The sequence below is a fragment of the Notamacropus eugenii genome, chromosome 6, assembly GCF_028372415.1.
Source record: "Notamacropus eugenii isolate mMacEug1 chromosome 6, mMacEug1.pri_v2, whole genome shotgun sequence".
In the NCBI taxonomy this organism is placed as follows: domain Eukaryota; kingdom Metazoa; phylum Chordata; class Mammalia; order Diprotodontia; family Macropodidae; genus Notamacropus; species Notamacropus eugenii.
In genome coordinates, this window is record NC_092877.1 from 123,786,601 (window position 1) to 123,797,302 (window position 10,702).

General features: G+C 34.9%; 1 long non-coding RNA gene across 1 annotated transcript; it reads right to left on the minus strand.

Moving 5' to 3' along the window:
- Positions 1 to 1,566: 1,566 nt before the first annotated feature.
- Positions 1,567 to 10,702, minus strand: LOC140510585 (uncharacterized). The gene is made up of 3 exons (XR_011969298.1): positions 10,520 to 10,702; positions 5,672 to 5,826; positions 1,567 to 3,263 (listed from the first exon to the last, which is right to left on the minus strand). It is a non-coding gene; the product is annotated as an uncharacterized lncRNA (long non-coding RNA).

The following is a 10,702-nucleotide window of genomic DNA, read 5'->3' on the forward strand; positions in this document are numbered from 1 at the left end:
CATTTGGTCCTCTTTCCAAGAAGTGGAAACATCTTTGCTGCAAAGAAGGAGATCAATATTTAAATGGGCAGGCAATACCTGAAATTGTCAATAGGAAAAAGACTTATTAACTGAAAGAAAACGAAAAACCAACCATCATGTAATAAACATTCCTGATTGATCTGTAATTGAGAATATATTTTGTAAACTTCACTTGAGCAAATGTGCTTTTTTAACAAAAAAAAAATAAAGTCTAATGGAAATCATTAGGAATCTTCATGTGAAAGGAAGTATTTATTTTTCTGAGTCCTTTTGTATTCAAGGTCCATGGAGCTTATTGATTTCAACCTTGGTTCCCAAGAATCCTACCACACAGTTTATGTTAAAAATGTCAGCAGCTGCTTTGTTTCTCCTGACATATTAGTTTTTCCTTCATTTAAAGATTCCTGTGCTGTATAGAAATTCTCAGGGATACATTTCATATCTTCCCACCCCTGTCATATGTTGGCACCCTAGAGAGTTTGATTTTTTTCCCCACGTGTTCAAGTTACAAAATTAAGCAAGGAGCCTCAGTGCCCATCTAAAACAAACCATAGTCAAGCAGAAATCCCGTCTACAAAATCCTCAGTAAGTGTTCATTCAACCTTTGCTGCAGTTAGAGGGGTATATGCTACTCCTGAGGCAGCCCAGTCAACATTTGTACATCTACTATTTTTTGTGATGTTTTCCCCCTTAAATAGGGTGTGTTTTGCCCATGTAGATTATGTATTTGTCTAAATATGGATCATAGGGACAATATTAATAGATATCTCTGGAAATTTATCCACCTTCTCAGGATGAGCCTAAAAATCAGGGACATACTGAAGTTCTAGCTCTTTACGTCTGCTTTTCAAAGTCTCTCCTTACTTTCTCTGAATTTCTTCCCAAAGAGGATCTGGAAACATATATGTCCTCTAAAAATGGAGGAATAAAGAAGAATGTCACTCCTCCCAAGTCCCCACCAAGCCTTCCTTGCCTCTCACACAGGCATGAAATGTTAGGATATCATTCTCTCAACCAATAAGGAGAATCTGGTGGAAGTGCTTTAAACCTGAATCCCGTTTAAATTTCTGCCCTGTGTTCTTCTTTGTATTTTCTAGGGCTAAGCACAAGACATCCCATCCTTTTCCCATGTAATACTCCTTTCAGGACTTGAAGAAAAGGAGTCATCTCATTATTGAACCTCTAAGAGAATCTTTTCAGTACAATCAGGAAAGAAGGCTAACTTGTCATTTGAAAAACAGAAGGGCTAGAATTTGGAGCCTTGACCTCCAGTTCAATCAGTCCACCAGTCAACAAAGACATATTTCCCCAAAGCTTTTCATCATAGAAGGCAGGATTTGGATTTTTCAGCTCACTTCACTTTTCTATCTACAGCTCTGCTTGGTTTCAACTCTCCCTGCACCAAGTACACCAAGTGGTATCCCTCCTCGCACTTCACAGCTTGTTTTCTGTGTTGTCTTACTCAATTAGATAAGCTTCTAGAGAGCAAAGATGATTTTTTTTTTATTATTATCCCCAATGCATAGCACAGTGCATGACACATCGTAGGTGCTTAATAAATGTTTATTGAATTGAATATTTCTTGAACAATTATTATAAATAATGACCCTTTGGTAAGCTCAGCTGTTTGTACAAAATAAATAAACTACAATTCTTTCCCTCCCAGTGATTATAATGTAGCAAGAGCATGAAATTTAGTGTGGGATTGCAGGCTATTGGAGGAATGCAATTCTCATTTTGCCGCTAAGGAAACTGAAAATGAGGAGCTGAAATGATTTGCCAACACCACCTGGGCAGAGTCAGATCTGGCATTCAAACTTGGGTTTCCCTATGTCTTTATCCAACACTCTTTTCTCTGCATCATGAGACATTGTAATGGGCATATGGGTCTTTAACCGACAATGCCAAGTTGTATCCTGAAATAGTTTATTGCTATTGCAGAATTTGAGATCATTGGGTGAAAGCTACAATGAGAAATATTTATGGTTGAATCTTAGGAAGAACTGTTAAATGATCAAAATAATTGATTAGGTTGCCTTACCAATAAATTATCTTCCTGTGACAGTATGTTCAAGTAGAGTCTGGGGCCCTAGATTCTGGATGTAGGGATAATAACATAGGTACTACATGAAGATTATTTTTATCTTCCACCTAGGAGTTGTCTAGGTAAAGCAAGCCAGAAAAGATTTGTTGTCTTCAAGGATTAGAAGTTGAAATATAATAGCTTTGCTGGTCTGGGGGAAAGCAAAAATCTAAAGAAAAGAGTTGGAAATTATACCTGATTTATGGCTCCCACTTTTTGAGTATGAGAACAGTTTTTTTGACATCAAATTCCACAAATGCTCACATGATAGTCATATGATTCATTGCACTGAGATTAATTGGACTCATTAGTTTTAGGAGGCTGATGACCTATGCATAGTTACCACTTCAGCCCCTAATAAATTATCTAAAATAATTTGGTGTATTTTGGCATTTTAGAAGGTTGAGAACCCAAAGTCAGCATTGATAATGATAAATCAGTACAGCCAGAAGACAGTTGTTGAGTATTGAAGGGGAGAGAATTTACAAGACGTTGACAGGGTTACAAAATTTTTGTTGACTTGTCCTCAAAGAGCTCTGAATCTAAAGGAGGAGTTTAAAGTCTTTTAGATTGACTGTCTCAAATATGTCTAATCCCTAGGTATGTGTGTTTCAGCCCTCTGCACTGGTTTGGCCTTAGAAACCTACCCTTAAAGACAAAACAAACAAAAATAGACCTTCAGACATTTAGAAATACTGGAGGAATGGGGGAATAATAGTGGTTTTTTTGTATATATTTTTCACTTGTAGGCTTGCTATTTTCTACTCTCTGAAAATAAATATTGGACCATTCTTTCTTTATGAAACTTATCTTTCACTCATACTTTGGTTTGAGTTTGCCCATAAGCTTGCAAGAAAGGCACGTCTGAGAACAAAGGTTGTACACCTGCTCTCTTTCTTTGTGTCTTCAGTGTTTAGTAAGGTGCATGTGGTTGCCAATGAACAAGTCTTTCTTGACTAGGCTTTATCAGAGATAACATTTTCAAGAATAATTTCCACTTGGAATTGGACTTGCAGTTCTTGCCCTGATAGCTTGCTTTCTGTGTGAACCTCGGCAAGTCATTTAAACATCTTGGGTCTTTCTTTCCTCAGATGAAAATTGAGGGGGATTGGACCACCTGCTTTCCAAAGTCCATTGCAACTCTTAAGATGTTAATGATCTAAAATAAAACACATAGATGCAAATAGTGAGTTGAGGTTGAGGTCCTTTGCTAGTAGATATGCTTTTCACAGATACTTTCTGCCACTCTATCATTCTTTTAAAAAAATGAGTAGAATTCAAGTTAGGAAGTCAATGTGTGAAGGTAAACAAAGAACTTAGCTTAGAAGAACAATGAGAAAACTAATGAGGAGAGTTCTAACCTTTAAGTTCAATGAACAGTTAATTCTGTTTGTCAGGTAAAACTTAAACATGAGGAGAATAACTTATCTTTGAAAGCATGTAAAGTGCAATGATCCTTTATTATGTTAATAAGACTGGAAAACTAACAGCTATTGCTTCAGAAATGTCACAGATTAAAAATGGATTGTTTGAATAATTAGGACAAAGATGATTTTATGACTTTAATGCACACCATTTCATTCTAGCTTTAATTGTCTTTTTTAATTTAACAATTTTGTTTTAATTATGGAAAGGCACATATAATTATTTTGAACTTTATGTAATTGTTCAGGTATGGAAGATTTTTAAGCTTTACGCCAGACCTTTAAAAGACATGGATCTTTCCATTGCATCAGCTGAAGCCTTTTCAAGGGCCCTGTATGATTCCAGGTAATTCATCTGAAAGGTCTTTGTCTCCTAGGTTGCTTTCTGCTGAATGTTGCTTGCTCTTAAATCTCTCTATCAGAGGAATTTTTGGCTGCATATGGTATTACTACCAACCATTTTATTAACTAGCTCATTGTGGCTTCATCTGGCAGCTTTTGTGGGAAGTATTGCTAATATCTCTAGGGATCGATATGTGTAATTGACATGAATTCATTGATATAATTGCGGTATTCTTGGGTACATGGTGGGCTGCACTTAAGTGCTCAGAATAATTCTAATAATAACCTTAAGGAGGGGCAGTGCCCAATTATTGGAGAATAATTAAACAAATTATAGATCATAAATATAATGAGATATTTTAAATACTTGAAAATTCAGATCAATACTATTACAAATTAAGATCCTAGGAGACTGATGATAAATTATGTTACATATCTCCTAACAGTGCTAATGAACTCAAAACACTGGATAAGGCATATATGGCTGCTACTTACTGCAGTGGGCCTAGAGTCAGGAAGACCTGAGTTCAAATCTAGCTTCAGACACTAGCTGTCTTTGGGCAAGTCTCTTCATTTCTCTTTGCCTCAGTTCCCTCAGTAAAATGGGGATAACAGAAGCATATCTACCTCCCGAGGTGGAAGGATCAAATGAGATATTTGTAATGCATTTAGTAAAGTACCTGAAAGACAATATGTCCTATATAAGCACTAGCTATTATTATTATTTATTTTTATACAAAATCAAAATGGAAAATTGTTTATGTTTGACTGTATATTTTTTAAAGGGACTTTTTTCCCCTAATGAGACAGAGTGTGAGACCAAAGTGATTAGTGATAAGGTAGTTAAAGAGAAGAAAAGAAATATAGGGAGTCATTGTGGCATCTTTTTTTAGATGCAAAAGAGAGAGCTGAAGCAGAATCAGAAAGAAGTAGAGACAAGAAGAACAGCTCTGAAAGTTATAATTTGAATTTATATCCTCACAAAAGAAATTCAATCACATAATATTTTTTCTTTCATACATATATACATGTACATATACATGTATATATGTGTATATACATATGTATGTATGGATATGTATGCGTGTATATATGTATATACCCTCTATATATGAAAACATTCATTTTATTTGATGTTTTTAAAGTTCTGAGCAAAACCAGAAATGTCCAAAATGTGATTTGATCAAAATGCAAAGGCTTGGAAGTATGTATTTTGTAGATTAATTAATAGTATTAATTTCACTAAAATTCAATGCTTTATCATAATATTAGAAAATATTTAGTTTTGGTCTACAGTTCTATGCTGGATTGAATTTGGGAAATTTTTTAAGGATGTGGGTAACCCAAGCTTCTTTTTGACATAATGGCCCATCTTTTAAAAATGACATTCTTCCAATAAACTTCTCAATGGACGTGAAACATAGAGTAACACAGTCTTAAAAAACAAAAATTATTGATTATCCCAAGGGCAATGGTGAGATATATGGTACCTATTGCAGCATATTGACAAACAAACAAAAACAAAAACCTGAACACCAAAAGTGGCATAAATATACGTTGTTAAATAAATGAATGGAATATATATATATATATATATATATATATATATATATATATATAGTCATCATGTAATGGAAGTTTGCAAAAGTAATGATGAGATTTATATTGTGCTTTAACTTCTACAAAGTACTTTACAACTATTATCTCATTTTATCCTCACAACAGTCCTGAGTGGTATATGTTGTTATTACCCTCATTTTATTGATGAAGAACTAAGATTGAGAGAGGTTACATTACTTACCCAGGATCAAAACTAGTAAGTATCTGAGGTCAGGTATGAACTCATATCTTCTTGCCTCTAGGACTGGTACTCTGTCCACTGCACCACCTAGCTATCTGTTCCATGCATGCTCTCCTGTGAGATATTTGAAGACCACGTTCATTGAGTTGACTTCCCTGTGTAATATTTATTGGATATCAATGCCAAGAATCACTCAGATTGGGAATTTGATGAATTGTGCTCTTAATCACTGCATAGAATATTTATTTCCAAGAGTGAGTTCACAGATATATCAAATTACCTGGTGATTTAAATGTATTTGAATCTAGTTATTTTCCCTAAATAATCAGAGAAACCAAACTAAGCCAAAGAACCAAGCAACAAGGGCCCTGACTGAATCAAAAAGCCTAGGTGGCCTCAGTTTCAAGTAAGTTTGAAAGGAAGGTTATCTTTGTAAGACAACCCTTCCAAATGTACTTTGAAATGTGGGTAGTAGACAGACTGAAATATTAAGGGCCATTAAGTCTTCCTGACTCCAAGAGCAGTTCTCCAATCTTTCTTCAATACTGTCTGTCAAAATGATGCCTCTCACCTGTTACCAAATTAGAACAGAATAAAAGCTGTTTAGTTGAATTGAAAAATGTTGTTTTCCCTGACCTACTTAAACAGATTAAATGAAACGATGGACCTACTAGAGAATACTTGGGAAACATTCAGATTTTCAGAACTTTATTTTATGAAAGACACAGAGAAGAGTATAAAACTGCATTTCCACTGAGTTCTTACCTACTATTTACAAGTAAGTCCTGAATGAACTTTAACTTCTGCATGTTTATAAGAAGATAAACCAAAAAGGATAAATCACTGAGTTTGGCACTATGTGTACAAACACAACTACTTTGTTGTTTATTTTGTTTTTGAACTATATGGGTTGGCATTGTGTAATCATTCAGATGCACTGGGGAAAGTGTGCCTAAACAGCTTTCCATCTCCCTTTGATGTCTAATCATCTACGTCAAAACTCTTCACCACTGGCATTCTTTAAGGCTCTAGCCTGGGTCCTCTTCTCTTTTATCTCCTCATTATAACTTAGTGATCTCATTAGCTATCATTCAAATGACAAACACACACACACACACACATGCACACACATATAGGTATATTGTATATCCACATCCATATCTATATATACACAAGTATATCTATACATGTACATACATACATCTGTATGTCCATAGACACACACATATATATATATGTGTATATTATATATGTATACATATATAATATACACATAATATGCATACACACAGTGTTTTCTTGAGTTTCAGTCCTACATTACCAATTGCCTAAAGGATGTTTAAAACTAGATGTCCTAGAGATATCTTTAAATCAACATGTATAAAACAGAACTCCAAATTTTTCCTTATACCTATATTCTTCAAAGTACCTCCCTGTGGGTCAAAGTCACCATCAAGTTGTCTCAGGAGGAAGCTGGGAAAATAGGCTACAATGAGAAAAGTGGCTAAAATGTTTAGACATTGTTACCTTTTGATCGTATGTACCTGTCCCTCAGGGAAGTAAAAGAAAGTCCCCTTATATACCAAACTTATCACACTAACACCTTTTTGTGGTAACAAAACCAAACAAAACTGAAAGCAAAAAGGACGCTCATCAACTGGGGAATGGATAAACAAATTATAGTATTTGGGGGTAATTAAATATTATTGTGACATAAAAAAAACAACAAATAGGAGGAACTCAGAGAAATATGGAAAAATTTGAATTAGTTGATGTAGAGCAAAGAAAGAACTGTGAAAATACTAAAAAATGGGCTATAACCAAGTAAATTAATACTACACAAAAAGGGAACTGAACATATATTAAATGCATAATCCAATAGTAATTCCATAGCACAGATTCATGTTTTGAACAAGGACTTATTAAGTTCCTACTATTTTCAAGTCACTATTCTAAGTGTGGGGAATGCAAATTAGAAAAAAAATAGTAATTGCCCTCAAGGACCATGGGTACAAAGACAATATGTACACAGAGAAGGAAAAAGAAATCTATATAAAGAAAATGCAAACCCTCAAGGGAGGTGAGGTACTATATATGTGTAGGATCTCTTATAGAGGGTGGCATTTTTGAGTTGAGCCTTGAAGGTATTTAAAGTAAACTAAGAGTTCTAATTGGTAGATATGAGGAGGAAGTGTTCAAGCATAAAGGTGGGAGGTGGATATCTAGGAAAGAGTAATAACAGCAATAATAACAGTTAATAGTTAACATTTATATAGCACTATAAGCGAGGTCCTCTGCTAAGGGCTATACAATTATTATTTCATTTTATCCTCATAATAACTCTGGGAACTAGGTGCTAATTATTATCCCCATTTTACAGATGAGATGACTGATACAGACAGAGGTTAAATGACTTTCTTAGGTCATACAGCTAGGAAGTGTCTGAGGCTGCATTTGATCCGGGTCTGTTGTTCTATCGCACTGAACCACCGAGTTTGGCATCAATGTATCTTCCTCCCTCTTCTCAGCAGAGAAGAAATGGGATTGGCAGGGGGTGGGAGAGAAGAGGAGGGTTGAGATACTAAAGACATATATTGACAGACATGGATGAAAGATTGGTTATTTAGATGGGATGTTTTCTTTCTTATAAGGGAGACTTCTCTAGATATGGGACTGGGCAAAGGATCCATTAGAAAACGGTTTTGATATAAAAACAAAGATATCAAACAACTTTTGAAATATCTTGCTATTTGGTAACCAATTTCCTACTTGAACTGTAGTGGGCATTCTGAAGCTGTCTGAAGTCAGTATTTATGGTTAAAGCAAATGAAGAAAACATCTTTGTATGACTTGAGTATGATGAAAAAAATGAGGGAAATCGATGATTTCCCAGCATCTTTGATTAAAAACACAGTGTAAATAAAAAGAATTTTCTTACTCTCTTACTAAAGAGATAGACATCTCTAAGGATACATAAATTAGAAATAAATAACTTTACTCAGTGATGTTTACTGAATACAGACATTCAGTTTCCAGCCTCTTCTTTTTCTGCCTTGCTTACTTCACTAGTGAACAAATGCTAAGAACAGTAACAGTAGAGAAACAGAAGCGTTTTAGCATTTTTTTCAATAAAGTCAAAAACGTAAGACACAGGAGTCTACTCACTTACTAAACACATGTAAAGTAACCTCTAAGTATTTGACTACACCAGGCAACTTAGCTTAATTGTCTAGATAGTGCCAGTTGGTACATAATGTGTGTTGATGACTCTAATGGAAAGAGTGTCTGAGTTGAGGAACATCAATTAGACTGGCTGCTTTTTCCATCTATAAAAATCCACTATTGACAAATGATGGCACAGGGTCTGTGTGGTAGAAAGCCTTCTAATAAAGAAATGGACATGCTCCCAATTACCTACCTAAGCCCTTAAAGTGCTTAAGTGCTGCCTCTTCATAAACCTTTTCATTTTGTAACTTAGAGCCCAGTTTCTTCATTGTTTCCTTCTGAACTGCAATAAAGCTTATTATATTTCCTGTCTATATAGTCCTTCCTGTTTTAATACTGGGGGAGGAAAGAGGAGTACATAGCTTCTGAGGAAAGCATACACCTTCATTGCTGAAAATACTGTGGTTATTAGAATAAACAAAGGAGTGAACAATGTCACTGATTGGATGAGTTTCCTTTTTCAATCATAAAATCCATTTCTCTCCAGGGAAATCTGAAATGAATGCTTTCTGAAAAGAAGCAAAACTGATTCTTTCTTTATATAATCATCCCTTAAAAAGGAATATTTTCTTGTGGGCATTATGCAGGTTCTAGGAACTCCAGCCTATTCTGGAAACTTTGTAGTTAGGTAAAATGAATTAAAATGAATGGTGGAAATTATGAATTTGAATTGTGACATTCTGATTGGGGATTTAGTAGCAATCATAACTAATAATCTCTAGCATTTATATCATGCTTCAAGATTTACTAAAGGCTTTTTACAAGTTCTCTTATTTGTTCTTCACAACAACCTTGGGAAGTAGGTGCTATTAATATCCTCATTTAACAAATCAAGAAACTGAGTCTAAGAAAAGTGAAGTGACTTTCCAAGGTCACAAAGTAAGAGGCTAAGAAAGGATTCAAATTCAATTCTTCCTTACTTCAAGTCCCCCACATTAGAAACCATACCACAACTTTGACTGACATTTTCATTATACTTTAATATATGTAAATATATAATTTGCATACATATTGCAAATTATATATACAGTATAAATATTATCTCATGTAAATCTTACAATAACACTGTGAAGTAGACATGCATTGTACTAGGACTCCATTGCTGGATGAATGAATTCAGGTTTAGAGAATTGCCAATAGTTGTAGAGTCAGGGGTCAGAGAAAGTATTTGAATCTATTACTCACTTATTCCTAATTCTGTACACTATTACTGTGCAATGCTGCCTATTTTTTCTTGGATAAATCTGATCTAACATGAATCTTTATGTAACACTATCAGATACTTATTTGGTATTACTCACAGTGATCTGTCACCTTCATTTCCATGAAAATTATACCAGAATAGTGTATAATTAAGCACCACGACATGCACAGGGGGGCCTGCTATCACAGGTTCTTAGATCTGCATTCACAAAAGGATAGATAACTTTTGAGGAGTTAAGAATCAATTTAATCAAGCACATGTCTCATTCTGTCAGTTCAGAGGAATAAAATCAGCACCCTGAACTCCAGAGAAAATTCAGAGAAGTCAAAAGTCAACAGACAGAGCTTCCAAACCATCTGACATAAGCAATACGTATACCACAAATCAACAAAGAAGTCCAACTGTCTGACCACACTTACCAGAGAGGGAAGCACAAACATCTGCATTTTCAAAATGGGGGCACTGATTAGTGGCTTCCCAGAGTCTCATCTGGCATGCAAACCTTCTTCCAAAAACTAAGCCCCAAAGTAAAACCACACCTCAGAGTCATTACACACTTTTTAGAGCCAGAGAGCATCACATGTTTTAAGAATCAGTTTCTT